The following is a 24,984-nucleotide window of genomic DNA, read 5'->3' as shown; positions in this document are numbered from 1 at the left end:
ATGAAACTCCTGAGCTTCTGTACCGTTTTTAAATCCTATTGTGAGCTACCAACCAAAAGAACTATCAACTTTAAAAAAAAAACTTACATTAATCAAGGAATTAATCTTACAGGATTCAAGTTTAGCCAACTGGAGCCTTAACGCGATCTACCGAAAATGTTCCCGCGAGCTACTAGTAGCTAGCGATCGACGGTTTGGCGATCACTGCTTTAGAAGATAAACGGTTGATGTGCCTTAAAAATTTGATCTTACACTACATCTGTACTCTTTCTTTTCTTGTAAAAACAATTTAGTTTTATTACTTTTGGTGAGAGTATATGTGGTGGTACTTTAAAATTACTTATCATTTTATCCAGTGTAGAATAAGACCAGTTGAATACTACCTAGACATAGTGACTACCAGTGGCGGATCCAGGATATGATCAAGGGAAGGGCTAAACCATAGTTTGCTGCTTTATCCAGTGTAAAACAGGATTGAAGTCCATTTTATCCTGTATATACCTGAGGGTCAAGGGGGGCTATAGCCCCTATAGCCCACCCTTGGATCCGCCCTTGGTGACTACTATTGGTGGACCTCCCCAAATTTTTGGACACACCCTAATATAAATTTCTGGGTGCACACCTGCATCGGTAGTGAGGTAACTAGGGATGCAAACGGGGCTTGTGCCCTGGGCGTCGGATTGTAAGGGCGCAAAATTGGGCAGATATTTGGGGAGCATTTTGGTTTGGTTGGTCAGGGGGTGCTAAGGCAATTTCTTGACCCGGGCAACAACTAGCGTAGTTACGTCGCTGTGCACCGGACTAAAACTTCTTTTGTGCTTCGGAGGGAAAGGTAGACTGGACCACCAAGCAAATACCCGGTACGCCCTCCTTTTACGGCGCCCCACACTAAAATAAACTTCTTATGCAAAAGCAAGATGCCTCGATCAGTCAATCACGCTCCTAATAGAAGTTCAGATTCAGGCAGGGAAAAAGGTAGACCTAACAAATTGGGGAACGCATGACGTCACATCGTCCCCGGTTCCTATCTTTGCCCATTGTAATTTTTAGGAAGTGGAGGGACGCCATAGATAGTTTTTGAAAGTGGAGGAACGACGTTCCACCGCGTTCCCTCTCACTTTTAACCCTGGATTCAGGATAATAGTTATTGCTAGCTGCTCTGCCCTCTACGTGACCCTAAGATATATCACTAGCATTGGAGGAAATTTGCATACGATCCAATACTTGAGAGTTACGACTAGTCTATTTAGTAACTAAAATAAAATGAACAAAATTCCGAGACATTAATTTTCTGTAATAATATACAATACAAATTAGCGAATCTTGTTAATCTTCATTGGTACATAATAACTTTTTTTTATGGCGAGTGTAAAGTTGGTTAATCTGAAGTTACAGCTATACTGTCGGTTCTCCCGTGACTGTTCTCTGTAATTAAACATCAAATTTTAAAACACCACGTTTGTTTGAAACGTCTTTATTTCAAAATTATACTTTATGTTATAGATAATCATATGTGGTTATAGATATTATATATAGGGAAAAGCGGGGCGGAACGGGGTACTTAACGAGAATACAACCTCGGTACTGGACGGGAAGCTGAACACCAATCGAATCGATCAATCTGAAGAAAAATTTGTAAATGTTATTATATTTGGGTTCCATCAAACATTCCTCGGCACAAAGTATATAAATCCGAAAGCTTTACTGTACGTACTCAAAGTGTCTCTAGGGGCCGCGGTGGCTCAGTGGTAGAGCGTTCACCTCTGGTGCTTGGGGTCCCGGGTTCGATCCCAGCCCCCGCCAAGTGAACTTTGTGGTGGACAAACACCGTGTGCGTGGGTTTTCTCGGGGTTCTCCCGTTTCCTCCCACTTTCTTCATTCCACCATTTCATTCATCACTCATCATCACCGTCTCCTTTAGCCTAACCGGCATAACCGTGGGACGTCAAACTCAAAGATTTCATTTCATTTCATTTCAAAGTGTCTCTATTTTGGTAACGGGGCTTCAGACTCAGTAAAACTTCCCCATTTTTATATGTATTTTATACGCATACATGCCAGATTCAATATTTAAAGAAACAGGAGTACGTTGGCTTGCATCTGGTTTCGAGGGATCCTGGTTCGATTACCATGAGAGTTAGTAACGGGCCACATCGTGACGTTAAACTTTAAAAAAAAAAATCATTTCATTTTCATTTAAGGAACACTATTATGACTTAAATAGACGAAAACGCACAAAGATACATTGTGCTTCAAATGAACTTTAAACGAACGAAATATGCATCGTTCAGTCCTGTTGTTTATAAATGTAATGAATCAATGAATCATTCACTGGCACATTAAATTAAAAATGCTTACTGAACGTCTTAAATTATATACAAGAGAATAGCTACATTAAAAATCCATAAATAAAGGAATAAATGAAATCTTTCAGTTTAACGTCCCACGATTACGCCCTGTTAGATTAAGGGTAATGGATGATTAAGGCAAATGAAGAATAATGGAGGAATTGATAGAATGAAATTGTGGGAGAAAGCGGGAGTACCCAGATGTTGTCAACCTGAAACTTACTTGGTCGGGGATGGAACCAAAGACTTCATACACCAAAGGTTAGCGCTCTACCACTGAGCCACCGTGGCCCCATAAATATAGGAAATTAATTAAAATTGTAACTTTATTCGATCAAAATTTAACGTTGGTTTTCAGCACCGAATCTATATGAAATATAATAGACTGTTCAATTGAGGATCCAAATTACTCAGATTTTATCCGAAGTTCCAGGTTTACCTCTGGCGGAAACTGAACCTGGGAACAAACGAATGGAGAGTATATGTGTGGATACTTGGCAATGCAGTTATACGCTACTGTCACACACTTTACTGTGCTGACCCTACTAAAATGCCAGTTTGCTGAATAAATGTGTTCTATTTGATTGATTAATAATTTACACATTTTAGTTATATACACACTTTACATGTGCTTTCGCACTCAGGTGCAATGGTATGGTCAACGCGCGTGCCTAGAATGCGCGACGTCCGAGTTTGATTCTTGCTTGAGGTACAAAATTTTGAATAGTGATTTAACTTAGTGATACAATTTGAATAATATTAACTGAAAGATAGTAAACTCCGGTCTAGAGATTATTTATTTTCGCGTTAACTTAAAACTTAACTGGTTGTGGACTGTATTTAAAGAATGAAAGATACGAATGCTTCCTTTCTAAAGTTATTCACGTTAATTAATAGGCTTTGCAATTGTAATATTTTCGTAATTTAAAACTTGGTTGTTTCAAAATATTGATAATAATAATAGTAGATCTATATATTTTCAAGAAATAAAAATCTACTTACCCATAACTTGCTTAAGGAATAAAATGTACTTTCTGAGATACGGTATGAGTTACGGGATGAGAATGTGGGAGAAAACAGGAGTACCCCGAGAAAACTCACGGACACGATATTGTCAACCACAAACTTACTTGACCGGGGAGCGAACACGGGACTCCACGCACCAGAGGTAAGTGCTGTACCACCGAGCGACCGTGCCTCTATTCGTATACTTGGAAATACATACCTGTTTTAGCATCCGCAATGATTCTTATAATTGACGGATTAATTTACCTCGTCTACTAAACGAACATGACACGCAATTGTCTGAGAAATTACAAAAAAAAGTGCCTCATATCGGGGGCAGATCCAGGACGGACTTTTGGGGAGCGGTGGGTTGTAATACTGCTACTTAGAGCTACTTTTAAGAGCTCCAAACTCTGGGATGGGGTTTATTTATATATAAAATAAGAAAGTTTCCTCTTCTGGGGGGATCGCCCCGATCGCCCATCCCTGAATACGCCCCTGCCTCATATATGGTTTAGTTTAATCTATAAAACCAGTCTTTGCAAGAACTCATTTAGGCGATGCCAGATGTAATTATGTGTGATGCTCAAACTGACTGTAAACTCTCAAAGTTTAACAGTTTTAGGAGAAAATATTAATGAATTCACCCCCTCCCACACACAATTTGCTCTGAGGTGATACGCGACGCTAAACGCAACAAATTCATTGAGAAAACTGCTGCGGAAGCGCTTCGAAAAGTCAAGGCCGTTTTTTTTTTTTTTTTTTTTTTTTTCGGTTGAGAGCGATACAGTGTACGTGTTTTCAGTAATATTAGTTTAGCCTTTTGTAGAGACCCATTCTAGTTTAAATGGTTCATGTTACCATCTTCTTTGGAGGACCGGGTTGGATCCGATAGGAGTATAGATAAATTGGGACTCACGCAAACTTCACGTAATTAATATCTTATATAGTCTCGGCACTCTAAAGAATTGTTAAGTTCCAAACAAACAAACTTTAGGCTGTTGTACCTGGATTAAATTATAATAGTTATTTATCCAATTCAAAAATTTCCCAGCTACTTCACGAGATTTCAGAGCTATGTGGCTCCACTTGCAGTCAAACTCAAGATTACTTGTGCCAAACGCAAGCTAACTAGTAATTCCAATATAATACCAGGTCACCAAATAAATGAAAAGATGAAAGTCACGATGACTTCTTGACAAAGCGCTCACTTCTTCGGGACTGCTGAAAAAGCTTAAAGAGCTCTTTCGATCCCAGATCAGTGTGACCTTCTGCTCGAAAACATTGTTTGAATGAAGTTTCTTATGTTCTTTCCGTTTTCACTCACTGCTCCCAAATCACATTTATTTCATAATTTTCCACTTGCTATAACATGCGCCTCCTTTGGATTTCAAGATAATTTTTCTTTCAAATTTACTTTTCTCTAAGCCAGTTTCCTAATTATTATACTAACCTTGTGTGTTTTACTGAAAATAGTAGCACATTCCTCCCTCCTAATATCTCAGAAATCCAATAGTGCGGCAACTCAGAGGTTGGAAGTTAAAATATAAATTTCATTTTCAATTTCAATCAAGAATATGAAACACTAATATTTATTATAACAGATTTCCCTTTTTAAAAAAGCTATAGTAAGTCACACGCTAATGTATTTAAAAAAAAACTGCCTTTGAAATGAGTCTGTGTAAGACAAGTAAATCCATTCATGTATGAAAAACTTATTTTGAACTCAAACGGTTGGGTTGCGTTAGCGTATGTGCACTTAAGGACATATTTGACACATTTGTTACTGTTAGAGAAATTAATACGTTTACGTATTATATTAAGTTATTTTAGTGTATAATTTCTTGATTTTTATCCATATGAATGTATTATTTGACGTGAATACATGTTCCGTATGTATTTCGACACATCCTGATGAACAAGTTCTCCGCGTAGATTAAAAAAAAATGAAATTCCTAGCTTTTCTGGGGAAATTTGGGTTCTGTTCCAAGTAGGTTCACATGGTTCGAACGAGCAAACCTTGATTGAACATTGATGGGTTCTGCTCTTCAGTGAATTTCTCATACAAATTACTGTTTTAATATGTATTATGAACACAACTGCTATTGCTCCCAATAGCCGAATAATTAATATGACTATTAGTGCATGTGCTTCTGGATTTGAATCCCTGTTAAGTGTTCAGAATTTTCTGTGCTAATCAGTATCGTAAAACAATTGGGAAATCTAATTGAATTTAAATTGTAGAATACGGATTTTTTTTTTTTAAATCACAGAAATGGAGCTATGACAGTCTATGTGCTGGTCACACATCTCCTAATCACCGTATTGACGACCAGAAACTCTTCGTCGACGGATACACCATACAAATATAGAATAATTCTGCATTCATAATGTGAACAATTCGTTCCCGAATCTTTGAACTTCAATTTCCTCAAAACACGTACAACCCAAGTGATTAATTGGTTGTAGAAAAAAAAAGGTAATTCATATAATATGAAATAGATGCAAAGGAAATCCACTACACATATTTTTTTTGACAGGATTTTCGAACCCCGGCGTAACAGAATATTCCGTGTGCATTGATAAGCACTCCACTTCTTTTTTAATCGGTGCTCACAGACGAAATAGGTGATATTGGTCTTTAATACCTTAGCAGTAACCAAAAGATATACATTAAACGATCCTTAAGCGTTGGTTGCATGTTTACAATGCAAAACACCAAAATATAAATCATATTAAAGCAATTTATTGACGATTGGGTAAAACACTTGAAATCGCCACATCATTATATTAATTCCTTAATTATTCACATATTGCACTTTGATCACTCATCATTATCACAAGAAAACAAACATGTAAGGACATAGTATAAACAAACACTTCGCTGAACTCACAAGACAGGTGTAAGAGGTGAACGCTCGTATTCTCCAAAAAGGACGTACCTCCTATGCTAATACTTCGTTTCCTTAAACATGCCCACCGTCTTTGAGGGCCGCAGAGAAGGCCGACGACCGCGTTTGTCGGTTTGGGTACGGTTAACTAAAAACAGCGAGTGATCGTCCTTGAGACAGACAGGGGGCACACTTCGCTCTTCCTGCACACACAATCCACCACACTGCAAGGCTCTTCCGAGAAATACTAACTGAATTGACTCTAAAAGAACTTACCTGGCTACATGACCCACTCACGAGCAACCACGATGGCCGACTTTTCAGTCTATCCCCCTTTCATGTGACGTCACGCCAGGTACCGTTATGTATGAAGATTCCCCCTTTCATTGCTTCTTTTCTCCTCTCACCCCGCCTATACTACTCCAGTTGTCTCCCACAGACTTTTTTTTTATTTCCTTCTTAAATATTATTTTTCTAGAGCGCTTTCCAAAGACACACACACACAGATCTACTCGGCTCCGACTTTGGAGTCACCTTCATCTCATACGCGAAAAATCTACCCCGTCATCCAACTATGTCTAATAGCACAGCTGACAATAATTTACGCATCATTTTTGCAGAAGCACCTCTTTGTATACATATTTATTCTTGCTTCTTAGAAATCAATGATAGATAAAGGAAGGAACTTTAAAGAGAAAGAGAGATAATAAAAATTAAAAAAAGGAAACAGTGCAGCAGCGCAAATCTAGGACGGAATCCACAGTTGCGTTCTTCAGCTCATTTGTAACACTTTTTAGAACCACGTTTTACTACTTTAAATAGTGAGAAATTAAAGTTACCTGGTAACAATGAATACATTTATAATTTCTTCTTTGGAGAAGTTTATCGTGGCTAAATGGTTTGCATTTCGACTTTGGTGTGTGAAGCAAGTTTGATTCCTAGTGGGAGCATAGTGTGATTCTGATCTTATGCCAAGATGCGAAAGCGAGGCGTTAAATTCCCAACAAGCTCTGGAATCCCAACAATTCTATGGCGGTTCCCCGGTAGTCTTATGATTAGAATGATTTGTTGAGTTGAGTTGATTTTGAATTTAACGTCCCTTTCAGCAACGAGGCTATACGCGACGAGACCTACTGATTAACGTGGAATCCGAGCTCCCGCCGGGAGAATAGTTTGTGTGGCCGCAGGTTCGCCTAGCCACCTACTGGAAATAAAATGGCTCGGATACAAGTCCGAGTTATGTTGAATCTCATTTTAATTGTAGGCCTCATTCCTCGTAATCTCGACGTTATGTATCCCGATAACGATAGTTCATATCCCAGATCCCAGTCCGATTTATTAGGGTCCAGCATTGAGTCCTGAGTTTCTGTAAGTTCAATATTGCTTACGTTAAGTATTTCTTCAATTTTCACTGTCCCCATTTTCAACAGCAATGTTTTTCCATGATGACCCATATAATTGACACGTTACCGGAAAAATTCGGTGACAAAAAGTCAAAACACAGTTATTTATCTCCCCATCTTCTATAGATTTTTCTTTACTGTGTGTGATTTATTTTTAATTTCATATTTTATTGTTACTTTTTGTTAGTTCTTTGTAAACCTTCTTGTGGTGATTTTTCTGGTTCACATTGGCCATGAAGTTTGTTCGAACACTTCGATTCGCCGTCCAAAGTGAATTTGCATAACATTGAGGAAGAAGAGAAGCGAAAACGTTTCAGTTTTAAACAAATTCAAAATGTTATCTTCAAACCAAGAGGCAACTTTAAAAAAAAAAAAAAAAAAAAATCTACTGCCTGTAGTCATCAAGTGGTAGTAGTATAGCATTTTGAACTGGTTTTCCAACAACGATTAGAAAAAACAAAATCAATCAAATCCATTATCTAATTCCTTCATCGCATTTTGTCTTTCTGCTTCTGATAATCCTGTTTCGTCTTGTTTACCCTTCTTGTTACCAGAGGCTGAAGGTGATGTATTGTCGTTGTAAAGTGGGATGAGCAGGTATTTGTAATTTGAGCAACATATTTATTTAAAAGAGCAGATGACATGCATATTTTTGCACTAATATTAATAGAAGCTGTCACCAGTTAACTTTTTATAATATATTTTTTTAGGTGTGTGATCAGAAGAACGGAATTTGCTTTCTATCCACAACGTGAATCTGCAACTTTTCTTCTTCTGTCTATACAGCCAATAGCATGGCATATATTGTTTGTTGTGTTTGAAATTAACGTTGTTTTCTCAGCTCTTGAAACTACATGGTATGTTGATTGCACAATGGAATCAAGTCCACGTTTTTTGGTCATTTTTGGCATATCCAATCTTTAAGATCTCTTATCTAAAGTTCCTTTCAGAGCATAAAAGATGTCATGTCCAGATATAATAAATAACATAATAACATTATACATACACTTTTTTTTTTTTGTATTGGACTTGATTCCTTTGTGATCTGAACGCCCCCATGAGACATGGACCCAGGCCCATATATGGTTAGCATACGCAACTAGCGGCACGCGAGACCCAGGTTTGATTCCTCTAGAGAGCTTGATTAAATATCATACCTATAACCTCAATGGTGAAGCAAGACGTTAAAATCAAGCAACGAACACATACACACACACACTTGTACAAGCACACACATGAAGCACATGATCTTTGACATTTCGTTACTAGGGTTTTGCGATATTCTGATTTGTATATACATCGAAAATCGACATTAACACAATATCGAAAATCTATTAATATATCGAAACTGTGATCGATTTATCGAAAGTCCATCGATAGGTATATAAAATATCGGAAACTGATTGATATATCGAAAGTCAAGTGATGTATCGAAATATCATTGAAGTCTTATGATATATCAAAATATCAATTGATTGATCAATGTATCGAAATATCCTACAAGGCCCATCTACATTGCACGATTTTCTTGGTAAGATTATAACAAATCATTGGTAAAGTGCTATTTTCTATGATAAAATTACAATGAAGTATAGCTCGAAGAGTAGGGTTCACATAAAAATAATAATGATTTATTTGAAAATAATGATAATAATAAATATCATTATTATTTGAAAATAATAACATTAAAATATTATTTATTTACATCAATCTAGGAAATCAAAAGCCATTTTTTTTTTTTTTTTTAAGTTGAGCAGCCAGTTATTACAGTATATTACAATATAGCATATCTGGAGGCAGTCTGGGGAGGCGGAGTATGCCACTGGAAAACACACCCCTTCCAGTGTCGTCATTGATTACTACTCAGTATCAAAAATACAAGCTAGGATGGTGACATTTTTTGATTTCTTATTTTGGACAAGGTCTCAAATCAGGGAGGGGGACACTGGGGCTCAGTGATGGGGCGCTTACCTCTGGTGGTTCGATCCTCGACCAAATAAGTTTGTGTTGGGCAACATCGTATTCATGGGTTTTCGTGAAGTAGTCCCGTTTCCTACCACACTATCATTCCACCAATTCTTCTATCATCATTCACTTGCCTTATTCATCCGCCTTCCTTTAGCCTAAAGGACAAAAAACGTGGGACGTTAAACTGAAAGATTTCATTTCAAATCACAAAGACTGTAAGAGTCAAAATTATGCCATACCTGCATTTACTTGCCAAGTGCAAGTAAATTGTCAAGTGTGCTCTTCTTACATGGTTACTAAAAGCTTAATATTTATGTGAGGAGTCTCTATGTAACGTTGTAAACATAAAACAATATTTAATAGGGTCAACTTCGTGTCGACAATTATCTCATAAACGTGAACTGTTAATAGCAGTCAAGAAGCGTTTTCAATAAAATTAGCCCCATAATATGTTCTAATAGATCATTCGATGATGGAATTTCCAATGATTCTGTTGAGTCAAATGAAATATTGCTCTGGGAGAACACTGAAGGAATAAAATTTAGTTTTTGGAGGTTATACATATTTATAGAAATTTATTTATTTCTTGGTACACGTATAGATAGCCACACAAAGACCTAGTGAAAGTATTTGGCAGTAAGCCATATTTTTTGGCTACTGTACTAGACCCTAATTACTTTCACCTTTTATACCTCCCTTCACGACCCTAATGTATTTCTCGTGCGCCCCCCAGAATGGGAAATCCTATCGTAAATAATGCATAAATAACAGTTTTGTGTTATTCCATGATGTCTCTGCCATTACCCTTGCTTAAGCATTCATTTCTGCCCCCTTCTCCTAAGAAATTAGGCTGACCTGCTTGCAGTTGGAGGGATAATACATAGTTTGGGGCCTCTAATGAAGAACCACCCTCTAGTTGTATGAATGAAGTTACTTTAACCAGAGATACATGTACCTCAGGAAGAATCTTATTAAGGCCTTTCTTTGGAGTGCATTAAGTTATGGCAGTGAAATTTGGACATTCACGAAAGAAGAGAAGAGAGGACATTCTAGTACTGGTGTTACTTTAATTCCTTGGATTGACAAAGTGATCAACGAAGAGGTGTTGAGGAAGGCTGGAGAAACAAAGCCGTACTTGTGGGTAATACTAAGGGAAAGAACTACCTGGATAGGTGACCTTATGGACTTATGAAAACCATAATCGAGGGTAGGAATCCTAGAGGCTGACCACGGTTATGGAATTCATCAAACAAGTAATGGAGGACATTGCCTAACCCAACTATTTGACCATGAAGAGGCTACCAGAAGCTCGCGGGACCTGGAGAACTGCGCTGCAAACCAATCTCCGTACTGACAACTGAAGAAGAAAGGACTGCAGGAACAAGTTGATCAGTCAGTGCCTTCTCATGCAACGAACGCTATTCGCCTTTCAGTGTTGTTATTCTTCGAGCAACAGTAAGCGAGACAAGACTCCTTCGATGAGCATGACAAAACATTGTTTTAAATTGCTTTGGTCGATAAGGAAGATAGCTTCTCCTTCCCTTGTGACCTAGTTAGAGACATATATATATATTATTATATATTGTTTCTCTACAGGTGAAGTGAGGTGAGGTACAATATTAAAACGAGATCCAATTATTTGTAGGAGAAAGACTTTCGCGTGCGGCTATTACCTCCATCTGTCGGACTTTGAACTGATTGATTGAATGATAACGGAATAAAAGCTCGTCGCTGATAAAACACAATGATAGCTTAATTTGTTATGCTCTTCAAATTCAATCTACTTTCTTATAAAATTGATCTTCCTTTCTTTCTTTCTCTCTATTTAGACCTATTAGCACATTCTTTAAGGACACGACTTACGTTTCTAATTGAATCTGTAAACAAAGTCATCTCGATTATTAATGTCATTATCAGAATTCTAGTTTTTAAGTTTTTGTAGAGTCTTCATGAAACATTGCATTACAGAGGATTTAGATTGTCTTTAATTCTTGTTAATCCTTAGTTTTCAGTCGATTTAAATCAGTGGCGGATTCAGAAGTGTTGTTTGGAAGGAGCGAATCACCTCCTGAGCGATTATTTTCTGCTTAGAATGAGGATTTAGATTTCTGGGCTTTTGGCATCTATGGACATTTAGCCCGTTACGTATAAAGGATGACCTACCTCGGCGAGCACACTATCCGGGGAAAGGGAAGGAAGCTGCCTGGGACCATTCCGGTTTTGCCTGCCGTGAATGAGGAAGACCCAAGAAAATGAGAATGGGATGGCTGTCCTGAAATAGGTTTTAACAATTTTTCAACCGAGTGCCCCCACCGGGAAACGAACCCGGGACCACTCGCACCAAAGGCGAGAGCGTTAGCAACTACGCCACGCGGAGCCACCTTAGAATGAGGTGTCTTACACCAAACCAGAATAATATAGTGCAATATTTTATATATATCCTTATAAAAAGTAGCCTTTGGGGAGGTTACATGCACCGCCCTCCGCGTGGATCCGCCAGCGACCTAAACCAGTAGCATCATTTCAGGTTTTGCAAGGGGGGCAAGATTGTGCACCGACATATGAGTTTCACGTTTATTATTATTATTATTATTATTATTATTATTATTATTATTATTATTATTATTATTATTATTATTATTATTATTATTATTATTATTATTATATTATTATTATTATTATTATTTCAGTTTTTGAATACATACTGAAATGAAATCTTTCAGTTCAGCTAATAAATTTATTAACAAGCACATGACTCTCCAACTCACGGATGTAAAGTGCCCCCTGAACTAAACTAGAGTTGCGCCTGAGACGACACAAGACAATTTTCGTGACGAGATTCGAAACGAAACGGAACTCTGACAATCAGTGGTGGCTCTTGAGGGAGGGAGTAACGGACGAAAATTAAAATTCTATCGTTTGAAGCTAAGAGAAGAAAGTTTCGCACAATCTCGGAAAGTTATATACAAAAATTAATGCGTTAGGTAAGTTGGTAAGCTGTTTTCCTTTAAAAAGAATCAATACGAGACGCGAGACTACAAAATTTTATCAAAAATTGAGACGAGACGAGGCACAAAAGTTTCGAGACGAGACAATTTTAATTATCATATCATATCGTGGGGAACACCATGTGGAGAACGGTTTATACTGTAAGAATTGATCGTACATAATTGTCTGCGCACCCGCGAATTGCATCTAATTTAATATCGGGTAGTGATCCGAAGCTCACAATAAAACAATGTTCTGTCCTTTCGGTTTTGTATAAAAGACAAAAACTCAAACTAAACATTTCAGTCTACTTTCGTACTGTAAAAAAATCAAATTTAGTCACCTAGACAATATATTCCTCCAATATTTGTTATGGAACCATGGTGGCAGAGGAATCGTTTCCAGTATGGATGGTTCGTGGCTTGATTCGTGCCTACGAAGTTGGTGGGGAAGCACATTCTATCCTTGGGATTCACTTGCATTTACCGTTATAGTATCCTTTATCCTAATATATCTACGTAATTGTAAGATGCCATATTTATGACTTAATTTCACACTTACATTTCTATTCACTTAAAAGGTAGGTAAATTTCTTTTGAAATATGTACAGCAAGAGCATGAAAGAACAGTTGATTTGGGTGAGTGCATGTTTCTTCCATGCAAATTTTGAAAGAGGGTACGTTGTACACCTTTTCCAGAGCTAAGATAAATTAAGTTGTGATTAATTATCATTCTTGTGCAGGACATGTCCTTTAGCACGTAATACTTAAAAAAAGAAAAAAAAGAAAAGAAAAATGTGTAGGAATTGTATCATGATGGACGTACTAGAGGATATGGTGGCAGGAAAAAGAAGGAGAGGGCGAATGAGACTACAATTAATGGACGATATCAAAACAGAAAAGTAGTACGTGAAAACGAAGAGTTTAGCGAAAGACCATGCAGCATGGAAGCTTCTCAGCTGCGGCAAGCGATCTGCCAATAATAGCAGAATACATATGATAATGTTGTTCCTTCTACCAAAGCCCGCATTCGAGATTTTTCAATATAAATATATCAAAACATTGTCCCAGGACAATCCCCTCGCATTATGACTTTGCCCTCTAAACTGTAAATATTTAGGTAGCTATGCGTCCTATACGTTCTATTACATCTCTGAGTAAAACACTCTTAATTCTTACATATAAACATGCAAATAAATAATTGGGACTGCAGTAGCTCAGTGGTAGAGCGCTCACCTCTGATCCGTGGGGTCCCTGGTTCTACCTCTACTCGCGCTAAGTAGATTTTGTGGTGGACAAACACCGTACGCATGAATTTTCTCGAGGTTCTCCTGCTCCCTTCCACTTTCTTCAGTCCACTGCTATCACCCATCTCATTATCATCATCATTTCCCTTAGCATTGGTGCATAATCGTGGGACGTTAAACCCAAAAACAAATCTAAAATTCATATGAACAGTTTAAAACGTGAGAGAACCGGATGCATGAGCAGGGAATACCTCTCTGTTATAGTTTCTTTCCATTTTTTTCTCTTTCCAGCATCAGGGTTGACTCAAAGACGTTCGTTGGTTCCATCCATTACATCCAAACGAGAACTTGTTGTAAACAGATGTTGACATACTGACCCAGAAGACAACGATAAAGAGTGTTGTGTAACACGCAACAATATATCGTATCTTTTCTCATTTCTTTCCTTTTTCTATCTTTCGGCTGATAAATATTCATGAGAATGACTCGCCCAGGGCAGGAAGCGAAGTTAAATTAGTATCCGTATTATGCATGGAAGTTTATATATTTTTAGTTTCTGGGCAAAGTTGTTTTTTTTTTCTTCTTCTTCTTCTTCTTTCTTCAGGTAAGAGAGTTTTGTGCACGATTGTGGTTTGACAAGTATTAGAAGATGAAGATGGTTTAAAATTGAAATTATTTGTCGAAGTCTGCACACTTTCATAAAGATACGATACATTTTACAAAACGTTACAAGTGTCGCGATAATATTATCACTGAACACACCTTTCGTTGGATACTAGAACCAGTGGAACTATAAGGAACGTAAAACCAGTTCCCAAACAAAGTTAGCAACCAGTAGGGCAAATTACATTTGATGTTTTCATGATAATCTATCATAATGAGGCGAAAAGATATTCTGGGTACAATCAGGGCCGGATTTAGCATTTTGGCGCCCCTAGGCCCAATAATTTTTTCCGTCCCTAGTCTGGTTAAAGTTACTTTCCTAAAAACCTTTATTAACAAATTATATCAGGCCTATATGTTAATTGCTTAAACACCACTCCACGATGCAATTTTATCATTGCAAGTGTTTTGAGGAATTTACTTGGTTCTGGGCTTAACAAAATACCGTTAATGTATTAACAAAAGATTGGTGAATAACTTTGGTTTTGTTCAATTTAGCCATTTGGGCAAATAAATAAAAAAAAAAAAAACCTCTGTAATACATTATAAAATAGTTTTAATCTCAGAAACACAGCTTACATGAAGTATTTTGATAACGTGACACAAAAACTTCAAAATCAGAATGCTTTGTTAGCCTGATTTTTAAAAATCAATTCAAAAAATATGTTAAGTTATGGCTATTTATTTTTATTTCTAGATATTTTTAAATTTTTTTCTCGGCCGTGCGCCCCCTGGGAGGTTGCGCCCATAGGCCCGGGCCTATTGGGAAATCCGGCCCTGGGTACAATGGCTCAGTGGATAAAATTGAGTTGAGTTGACTTTAACGTCCCTTTCAGCAGCAAGGCTATATGAGACGGTATGTACTGATTAACATGGAATCCGAACCACATAAGCTCCCGCTGGGAATCGAACCAGGGTCTCCCACGCCAGGTTCAGTGGAAAGAGTCCTGACCTCTGGTGCGAGTGTCCCCAATTTCTATCCTAGGCCATGTAAATTTGTGATGGATAACATCAGTGATCAGGGCCAGCTCTATCATATGTGCAACACGTGCATTTGCGCGAGGCGACAAAATCTGTCACAACTATATTATTTAAAATAAAGATTTATTGTTGGAAACACACTTCATGATTATGGTAGTTAAATTTACTAAGCTGATCTACTTGAGTACTACATTCATAAATCATGTTTAGATCGCATTAGTTTAAGATCACATGGACAGATCTAAAGCAAATGGTCAAACAAATCCCAGCATGAATTGATTGATTGTTGTCAAATACAAGAACTCAATTCTCGAACAGTAGTGAACACTTGTTCCATTTAGAGAGTTATCACAATTTTGATATGAAAACTAGTGTCACAAACAAGTTCTTTATTATTGAAGGTGGAAACAAGTTTTTTTTTTTAAGAAAAGAAAAATCAAGAAATAAAGATAAAAGAGCTAGTTACACCGAAATTGTTAACTGATATATTGAGATTGAATTTTATAAAATGAATTACGATCTTTCCCCTACAGGTGTATTTGCTTTATCTTTCACTAACTTAATGTATTATTATTTAAAGAAAAAATAGAAACAAATGAGATTGTATTTATAGTGCTCAAGCCTTTCTGAGTGCAAGTGCACTTTGCCTCCCCTTCGTTGTTCATGATAGAGTAGCATACTTAAAATCGTGCCTTTTAATATTTGTTCTTTCTGAAGAAAGGAAGGGTTACAAATTACCTAGATCCAGCCGTGTCAGTGGTGCCGATCCCATCCAAGGACTTAGGGGCAACCCTCCAAATTCACCATTCGACATTCTTAATGTACCTTTCTGATCCAAGAAATTTACATTTCTCCCGTTTGATTATACCATTTTCAATGCAAAATTATGTCCCCTCAAATATTCTTAAGGTCGCGATCTGCACCTGAACATGCCTGTGGGCACTCCTTGAACATCTTCATGTTCGTGGATTTTCTTGATGTTCTCCCGCTTCCAGTCACATTCTTTTTCCAGCAATTTCATTCTTAAACATTCATTTAATTACCCGTCTCCATTAGCCTAAAGAACATAAATGAAGAACGTCAAACTAAAGAAATTTCATGTCATTGTCATCTTCGGAAAATTTAGGTAAAGTGGGGTTCAGTGTGAGGATTTATCATACTACAATGGTGTCGATCGGAAGTTCTATAGTTCTACGGCCTGGTTCCCTCTCTGCTAGTCCAGTGGATAGTACGCACGACTTTGTGTACGTGGTCCCTTGTTTGATTCCCGGTGGGATAGCATTAAACGCATTACAGTGATTCGAATTCCACCTTAAACTATAGGTCTGTGTCTCATATAGCCTCGGTGTCATATAACCGTCTCATATAAAGACACTAAACACGAACTAACCAACAGAATGGAAGTTATTTTTATTTATTTATTTATGTTTCATCCATAATAATAATAATGATAATAATAATAATAATAATAATAATAATAATAATAATAATAATAATAATAATAATAATAATAATAATAATAATAATAATAATAATAATATATCTTTATTTGAAAATCTTACAGGCAAAATGCATCTTTCTCGAGCTTATTTTGGCTCTGCGATCACTTGCATTATACAACCGTAACTAAAGCAACTTAAGCTTATATATTGTCATACCATCAAACTTGATATTTAATTGTATCTTTTGTCTTCTTAACATGAAGCAAAGAAAAACAAGAACATTCATGTTGAAATTCCTTCGAAATCTGGCAACACTGGTGCTTGCGCTTACTAGTTGCCAACTGGAAAAATTACCTTTTATTTCGTGATATAATTCTGTGAAGCAACTAATTACCTAAATGAGTTAGTCGGTTATTAAGGTTCTTGGATTCCAGAACTCCAGTCAGTTACTAGAGCAAAGCGGTGAATGCCATCAAGGTATATGCACACATTCAATAATAATAATAATAATAATAATAATAATAATAATAATAATAATAATAATAATAATAATAATAATAAACTATGTATTTCAGTTTAACGTCCCACGTTTATAACCTTTAGGCTGAGAAAAGACGGATGATTAAGACACGTGATTGATGATGGAATAATTGATGGAATGAGAAAGTTGGAATGCCATCAAGGTATATGCACACATTCAATAATAATAATAATAATAATAATAATAATAATAATAATAATAATAATAATAATAATAATAATAAAAATAATAATAATAATACCAAGGACGTGCCGTGGAAAGATAGAAGTCAGAACCGTCTCCAGAAATTCTCGAGTTTACTGAATAAAGTGTTATTTTAAGTCATTTTCATGGTTTTATTTTTCCTTTTTTGGGAGAAGAGGTATAGCCTAGCAATGTAAGAAGACAACGAATAAACATTCCCTAGGTTTATGAATCATCAAATAGTTAATAATTATTATAATAATTTAAAGGATTCTTTTTTCCTTAATTTTAATTCAGATTTTTTTTATGAAATTAAATTTTGTAGTTTAACATCCCTCGTTTATGCCATTCGGCTAAAAGAGAGGACATATCATTAGTGAAAATGAATAATTATGGAGTAATCGGGGCTAGAACCAGAGACCCTTCGCATCTGAGTTCAGCGGTCTATTACTGAACATTTTGTGCACGAGTTCTTAGGGTTCGATTCCCGGTGTGAGAGGGTTGAATTGCATTTCAGTGGTTCAGTGTGACTTTGCCTTATTTCGAAAACTCAAGAAAAAGGTTTGAGGATGCCGCTTTCAAACAAGTGAAGACGCAACTGCGGCGTATAATAATGAAATTTCTGATATTCCAAACAACGAATTTTAAAAAAATATTTGATTCGTTATTTTTAAGAATAATACAAAAGTGTATTGGCGCTTGTTGGGATTATTTTGATGATAAAGACAAATGAATGATGATGAAAGAATTAGTGGAATGAGAGGGTGGGAGGAAACGGGTGTAGCTCAAAAACCACACGAACACAATGTTGTCCGCCACCAGGGCCGTGCCTGGAAAATCAGCGCCCGGGGTGAGGGTATACGACGGCGCTCTTATACATATGTATATTCCAAGCAATTTTTCCTATCTTTTTTCGTTTTTCTCCCGAATTTTTCGCCCCCTTACTTCGGCGCCCGGGGCCGTCGCCACGCCCACGGCACGGCCCTGTCCGCCACAAATTTGCTTAGTCAGCAATAGAATCAAGAACTCCAAGCACGAGAGATAAACGCTCTACCGCTGAGCCACTGTGCCCTTAAAACGTTGGATGGAGTACAATATAACATTAATGTCCATTACCTATTGTGTTGACAAAGCTGAAATGTGAGCAAGATTTATTTAGCTCTGATGGTAAGGAAAAGATGTAGAAATTTGTTGTCATATCCGGGAATGAAAAACAGATCCTTGAAAGGGTGAAATATCATCAACACCATGAAAAATGTACCAGTGATGTCTGGCTCTTGTAAAGAATATATTACACTGTTGAACTTTCACCCTTTTTGCAATAGCTAGAAGGTACTTTCACCACTGCACAATCTATCATGAGATGACTTACTTCTTGATATAAGTAAAATATATTCTTTATTATTATTTTTAGAAAAGTATATTAATGGGGTCAATATTAATTATGCTTTTTTTTTCGAATTTTACTTCTATGAATAATTGTTCGAGTACTATTCCATTACAAATCAAACAGTTCTTTGTTTATTGAATAATCATTAGAACAACTACTTGTTATTCGAACAATAATTACTCTATTATAATTGTTTAGTGCGTAGGGTTACTGGTTTCATCCCAGCTCTCTCCAAGTGGGTTTTGCGGTAGACAAACACCGTCTATGTGGGTTTTCTTGGGGTTTCCCGTTTTCTCGTATTTTTTCCATTCCACCATTTTGTTCATTATCATCTTCACTATTTCGTTTAGCCTCGGAGTATAATCATCAAACGTAAAACTAAATAAGAATATTCTGATATTTGAATAATTAATCGAAAATATTTTGTTATTCGAATATTTTACGGATCGATTCTTTGTTATTCGAATAATTTCTAGAACAATTCTTTGTTATGGGAATAATTATTCGAACAACTCTTGGATATTCGAATAATTACTATAACAATTCTTTATTTTTCTAATAATTACTATAAGAATTCTGTTATTCGAATAATTACTAGAACAATTCTTTGTTATTCGTATAATTACTAGAGCAATTCTTTGTTATTCGAATAATTACTAGAGCAATTCTTTGTTATTCAAATACTTACTCGAACAATTATTTGTTATTCTAAACAATTCTTTATTATTCGAATAATTACTAGAAACAATTTTTGTTGTTCGGGTAATTACTATAAAAATTCTTTATCACTCGAATAATTACTATAAAAATTCTTTGTCGTTATAATAATTACTATAAAATTCTTTGTTATTCTAATAATTACTATAAAATTCTTTGTTATTCTAATAATTACTATAAAGTTCTTTGTTATTCTGATAATTACTATAAAAAATCTTTTTTATTCGAATAATTATTATAAAAAATCTTTATTATTCGAATAATAACTTGATTATTTCTTTAATACTCTAATAATTACTAGAATAACAATTTATTTATTTATTTATTTATTGGAATAATTATTTATTTACACTAATAAATTGTATCCATGAGTAGCTGAATAACTATTTTACTTGAATGAAATATTGTTCGGATATGAGTTTCATAATATTATATCGTTATGGTTTACTATACACAATTGCACCTGGTACTTCGTAAATTACGGAATACAAAAAGTAGCACATCCCTCAGAAATACGTGTATATAGCTATTTTACCAGACTAGTGAAATAGATTATTATTATTATTATTATTATTATTATTATTATTATTATTATTATTATTATTATTATTATTATTATTATTACTTGGAAAACTGATATAGTGTAACATTAACAGGATTTAACTACACTTTCTGTAAGTCATCTTTTGACATCATAAGAATTAACGAAATGAAAGAAGAAAAAAGAAAAGGATTTTTCCAGAAGAGCATTGTTAACTTGTTAGCTCAACAAACACAATATGTTGATGGGGAATTTTTAGGTTAATGCCCCTCTTTAACAAGTAGATAATGAGGAAACGTCTGTTGTGTTTGAATGTCAGTATTGCATGTACTGCACACCACAAGGCAAGTCTTTTAAGAGACAAATACCACACTTGGCATATGTTTGTGAATACATTCATAATAAACTAAAGAGTCCTTATCGTTTTGGAATCAAGTTACAAGCACATTATTGACATTATGACTTGTTTTTTGTAGTTTCTTCTGTTGATTTAATTAGTCAGAGCACTATGAATGCACATCTGTCTGTATGATCTATTCTGTGATTTCACCATTTTGAAAAAAGGAATCGTGTTACGGTAAAACTGTTATTGATGTCATCCAAAATCCTTCTTTCCTCATTCCACATATTCTGCTGCACAAGCCCACATATGTAGTTATTACGATACTGTCGTGTTTGGGATCATTAACATATGCAAATATATCCTTATACACAAGAACTGTTTATTTTTTTCCTTCCTTCGAGAAAGTTGGTGTGGAATTGTTTGATGGTAATGTTCAACAACGCCATAGGGAGCTGGACTTTCCGGTTGTTGAGAATGTCGTGTTTTGTAGCAAGAGAGCCGAGAAAAGATTTGGTTTCGGTTTAAAACCAAAGTACACACACATACAGACACAGGATTTGTTGAATGAGTTCCACACTCTCTTTTGCCGCCAAACAAGCAAGCACAGCAAACCACCTGATGCTCTTGTTTCCATCCGCATAAAAGACTCTTATGAGTGCCACTGACACCCTTTTCCGCCTTGCACACCCGGATCCGAGCCAGTGTTACCAGCTCAATGGATCTATTATGTCATCAAACGTGTCTTGTGAATAATTTCCGTAGTTTAAATTAAACTGATATTCAATATTGCAGCCGCAAACACTAATTTTGTTTCTGTAGGTCTTCTTAGATATATATTGTTAAATATATTAGAATATTGGAAATAAATTGGCTTGGGGTACTTTTACTTCTTTTTTCTTTTTAGTAGAAGCAATAAAAAAATAGTTTATCATGCTTGTTGTAAAGGACTTAACTTTCTCTACATTTCTCCTTTTAGAAGATGGGTTCTAATGAACTGAACGGTAATCACTGACGGTGAAGTTTCTTTCCCAGAATCGCTGACCATTGTGTAGAAATTATCTTGTCCACAAGATGCACAACTATCTTTTCCTTTTTTTATTCTACGAATTAGTTTCTCTCACGTCCAGTTTTGTACTTTAACTTAGTATAACTAGATATTTTCCACCATTTTTGTTTTTCAATACAAAAGGAAAAAAATGGTTATTTTGTAGTCGGAAAATAAAATAGGTAACAGCATTTTCATACGCTTAATATTTCTTTCCAGATTATTTATTTACACATAAGACTATTTTACAGAACCTTACCTTGTATAAACAATAATACAGGATATTTGATAAGTCTGGAAACATATATCGTTATTTACTTCGTTTCATTGCAGATAACCATGAGTTTGAGTAATTCGAGTTTGGACCTGCGTTTGTGAGCAAATTCATCACCATCCATTGGATAGGATGTTGGTAACCGGTGGGATGGCCAACAAGAAACCCAGACCGGTAACCTTTGGGCTTTTAACTCTGGGGCTACTAGAAGTCATTGGTGTATGCTAAGAAGAATCAATCCCTTGTGTATCTATAGAAACGTATCGTTGAAGCGTGTTCACAAATCACACTAGAGAACATTCGAAGTGTTTTCCAGAAGTTGGTGATGAGAATCGGCCAGTGCGTGGAACAGAAAGGATAGCACATCAAGCACATCTTGTAAATCCTCGTTTTCTCTGTTTCGATACTTATGGAGCACCGTGCATTAATACAAAGTGAAAAGGAATTTTTTTAAAAGAAAATCGAGCAGAATCTATAGTTTATAAATACCATCTAAGCATTTGATTGGCGGGATTGTCGAAGAAAAATTTCCTATAAGCTATAATCTTAGTAAGATAACCGACTGCAAGGTTCGAACCTAGAACGTCTTATTGCAAGGCAAGAATGATAAACGTTTATATTCGATATATGTTCACTAAATTACACTGTTCTTGTAACTCAGACTTAAAACTTAACTTAAATTGTATAGGCCTAAGGAAAAATAATATATATATATATATATATATATATATATATATATATATATATATATATATATATATATATATATATATATATATATATATATATATATATATGACAAAGAATTACATATAAATGAGCTTTTGTAAAAACACCTACTTCACACACGACGCCGACGGACAACTCTATTGTTTGTTTATCGCTAGCACTAAGACAAAATTTAAAAAAAAAAAAACTTCTAGGGACCGCATTCGTATTTTTGACGTTTCGGATTATCGACGTCCTACTGTATTGCCATCTGTATATGAAATAATGTATAGTTTCAATTGTCTAGCTACATCAGTTCGTTGGAGGCAGTCATTTAACCAGTCGCAGTGCGTTGAGCTCGCATATTGAATGACATTGATCCAGTTTACATAGCTGTTGTTGCCAAGGTTGCAATGAAAAATTATGGCTTCGAGGAGACTCAGCACCTACCCTATAGCCCAGATTTAGCAATGTAGCTTCGGTAACAACAGTCTTGTGGACTGTTACATGCAGTATGCGAGCTGCATAATGACTGATTCAAATGACTGCCTCCAACGAAAACGAACTGTCGCAGCTAGACAGTTGAAACTGATACATTATTTAATCCATAGATGGCACTATATGCTACGAACGGCTTATTAACAGATATTCCAATGTTAGTCCGAAAATTTTTGGAAATGCCCTCGTATATCCGCAAATATTAGTTTTATTGAAAAATATTTAGTTTGTCTAAATGAATACCTTAGGAAATAAGTAAGTTACGTATATGTGTTAGTGATGAGTAATTTTAGATCACTTCTTTCCAAGAGAACGAATCCTGCAGCGGCGTGAATTAGTCGAATTTCCGAAAGGAACCGAATGGATTTTAAATTTCAAGTCTCTCTCACCGGGAAGCGAACCCGAAGCTATTGCATTAAAGGCACACACGTCAACTACTAGAACAGAAAGAAGTACTTTTCGATACGTATCTTGGAGTACTTCAAAAATTGCTGAGTTAATAAATTGTTATTTTAATATAACTGAATGGCATAATTGAAGACCTGAATTGAAAATCATCCCAGGTCCACGAGAGTTTTTTTTTTTTTTTTTTAATAATTATATTCGTTCTTGTTCCTCGAAGTTCCAACTGCATGAAGTTCCAATGATATATCATCGTGAAAAATATCGTGAAAAATATACATATATAGTATCTCTGTGGAAATCGTATACCTATTCGTGGATTATATATCACGTAACTGAATTTTAAATAACATTTTTTTTGTCTTATTACGTACAATCACTTCTAGAAAAGATGTAAGTATAAAAGATGTATAATTTGTTCGTTTTAAATATTGAACTCTAACATAGCACTCAAACCGATAATAATGCCACTCTGGTGGTAACGTGTGAAGAAATGTCTAGGAAACAGTAAGCCAACTAATCAGATTACTCATGCATTTTTTACTGAGAGGAACAGAAGTGCTCACTTTGACTTAATCTCACACACACGGCATCAACTTGATATTACATTCACTCAACCCCAAATCACACAATTTCGAGATCCCATTCACTCAACCTCACACTCACATCCAAGCCAAATATGCTCAATAATATATTTTCGACATCCGGCTCACTGAAGCTCACTCTCACATTTCACCAGCTTGACATCACTCTCATTTTAACTTTGTATCTCACATCACTCTTATCACACTCAAATTTCGACATGACATTCACTCAACCTTACGCTTGCATTACCAGTCTGACATGACATTCACTCAATCTTACGCTTGCATCACCAGTCTGACATGACATTCATTCAACCTTACGCTTGCATCACCAGTTTGACATGACATTCACTCAACCTTAGGCTTGCATCATCAGTCTGAAATGACATTCATTCAATATTACGCTTGCATCACCAGTTTGACATGACATTCACTCAATATTACGCTTGCATCACCAGTCTGACATGACATTCACTCAATGTTACGCTTGCATCGCCAGTCTGACATGACATTCACTCAACCATACGCTTGCATCACCATTCTGAAATGACATTCACTCAACCTTAGGCTTGCATCATCAGTCTGAAATGGCATTCATTCAACTTTACGCTTGCATCACCAGTCTGACATGACATTCACTCAATGTTACGCTTGCATCGCCAGTCTGAAACGACATTCACTCAACCTTACGCTTACATCACCAGTCTGACATGACATTCACTCAATTTTACGCTTGCATCACCAGTCTGACATGACACTCACTCAATCTTACGCTCACGTAATTTTGATATCATACTCACACTATCTCGCGTTCATTGCACAT

At 35.9% G+C, this 24,984-nt stretch overlaps 1 protein-coding gene and 1 non-coding gene across 4 annotated transcripts in view; both read right to left on the bottom strand.

The window, feature by feature from the left end:
- Positions 1 to 24,984, bottom strand: part of dyl (transmembrane protein dusky-like) — a 199,023-nt gene that overhangs the window by 118,185 nt on the left and 55,854 nt on the right. The window contains exon 1 of one of the 3 annotated variants that reach the window (XM_081755883.1): positions 6,248 to 6,503. The exons of 1 other annotated variant lie outside the window; for it this stretch is intronic. The gene's annotated coding sequence lies outside the window, so the exon portion shown is untranslated. Of the gene's footprint in view, positions 1 to 6,247; positions 6,504 to 24,984 lie in introns of those variants that run through there. One more of the 3 variants, XM_081755881.1, reaches the window with a different exon arrangement.
- Positions 11,920 to 11,993, bottom strand: TRNAQ-UUG (transfer RNA glutamine (anticodon UUG)). The gene has a single exon. It is a non-coding gene; the product is annotated as a tRNA-Gln (tRNA).

This window comes from Thermobia domestica, chromosome 4 (genome assembly GCF_964235325.1).
Source record: "Thermobia domestica chromosome 4, izTheDome1.hap1.1, whole genome shotgun sequence".
In the NCBI taxonomy this organism is placed as follows: domain Eukaryota; kingdom Metazoa; phylum Arthropoda; class Insecta; order Zygentoma; family Lepismatidae; genus Thermobia; species Thermobia domestica.
The sequence above is the reverse complement of the archived record's forward strand: the minus strand, read 5'-3'. Positions and strand labels throughout refer to the sequence as shown.